Source organism: Xenopus tropicalis, chromosome 4 (genome assembly GCF_000004195.4).
Source record: "Xenopus tropicalis strain Nigerian chromosome 4, UCB_Xtro_10.0, whole genome shotgun sequence".
NCBI classification, from domain to species: Eukaryota; Metazoa; Chordata; class Amphibia; order Anura; family Pipidae; genus Xenopus; species Xenopus tropicalis.
This window is the reverse complement of record NC_030680.2, coordinates 37,633,364-37,635,242: the sequence shown is the minus strand read 5'-3', so window position 1 is coordinate 37,635,242 and position 1,879 is coordinate 37,633,364.

Genomic DNA, 1,879 nt, shown 5'->3' with positions numbered 1-1,879 from the left:
TGTGTATATGTACTGTCTGATGTCATCACATTTGCATTTTTTGGGGGGTGTTTTCTCACGTTCACGGTATTGTCCGTTGGTGTTCCCGCCAAACACTGTTTATAAGGTTTTTTTTCACTTGTATTTGTAACTTTGACAAAGGCTGGTGTTGCAGCCGAAACGTCAGTTCCTCTGCCTCTTCAATAAAACTACAAAATTGAACCTAAGACCTGAGTGAGCGGTACCTTCCTTCGAGTACTTATATATATATATATATATATATAAAATCTCCTTTGCCAATTGTAAACTGAATGAAAAGGAGTAGGTTGAGTTTGGGGCATATTTATAATCATTGTTTGGCACTAGATATAATAGAGATGTAGCGAACCTCACAAAAAAAGTTTGCGAACCCGTTCGCGAACTTCCGCCAAAAAGTGCGAACTTTTGCGAACTTTGCGAACCCCATAGACTTCAATGGGAAGGCAAACTTTAAAACCTAGAAAAGCCATTTCTTGCCAGAAACCTGATTTTAAAGTTGTTTAAAGGGTGCCACGACCTGGACAGTGGCATGCAGGAGGGGGATCAAGGGCAAAAATTTATCTGAAAAATACGTTGTTAACACAGCGTTGCGTTTTGTGCTGTAAAGGGCAGAAATCACACTACATTTCTAAACTTGTGTAATAAACTGCTTTAAAACGTCCGGCGTCTACATGCCAATCAAGTCGTGTAAAGGTTACAGCCGGTTCAATGTGTGGTTCGTGCTTAGTGCACTACTATGAGCAGCACACCTGTCTCCAACACACACAGATGGAGCTGCAGTACACAATGAAAAGAAGACTAGAGTAACAGTAAACAGAAAATAAAAGCAGTCCTTACAAGGACTATTGGATTACAGCAGATGAGATCAGCAGGACAGCTGTCCACAGCAGCTACATACAGAGCAGTAGAAAGTAGATTACTAGTCAGCAAAGCTACCTAAACTGTCCCTCAAATCCCTGCACAGCTCTTTCCCTATGCTAACTCATCAAGCACACACAGGCAGAATGTAAAATGGCTGCTAGGCTTCGTTTATATATGGAAGGGAGTGGTCCGGGGGTGGTCTAGGAGGGAGAGCTGCTTGATTGGCTGCCATGTATCTGCTGGCTCTGGGGTGAGAGGTCAAAATTTGGCTCCAGCTAAGGTGAACCCAAAATTGCGAACTTCGCTAAAAGTTCCCAAACTTGCGAACTTGCGAACACCCGATTTTCGTGCGAATTATATCTCTAGATATAATTCATTTGTTTTTTTTTCATTCATACAATATAACCTCTCCTGATTGTAAATGTATTTTATTATTGTCACTATGTAACTTTCTTGAATGCCTTCCTAACCATTACTGATGCTTATAGGTTTTATACACATTAGCTGCACCCGCATCGCTTTAGTCTGTATATTTCCATTATTTCTGTAACTAACGGTTTACTTTGTGGTCTATTTTTAATTCAATGTCAGTGATTTCCTTCTGTCATAGCTATTGTGCTCACTTTCAGTTTTACCCACTTGCTGCACCCACCTTATCTTAGTTCTTCAGTCTTTCTTTGCCAGACACACTAGCTGTGTTCCTTACAATGTCCCATCTCTGTGCTATCTGCGCTCTGCTGCTTTCTGTACTGCATGTAGTTTTTGGAAGCTCTGAAATGGTGATTGCCATACAAGTGCCTCTGCTCTTCTCATATCTATTTCTTTCTCTGACATTTACCTTCCCTCCCTTCCTTAGAACTTATTTTCTGCACATTTGTTTTCTATGCCATTAATTTGATGCTATTCATTATTGTTAAAATAAGTATCTCCGTTTCTTTACTTGCCCCTCTGCCTATCCACTCTGTTCCTTGCTCACACCTTACTCTTATGTGTAATTCAT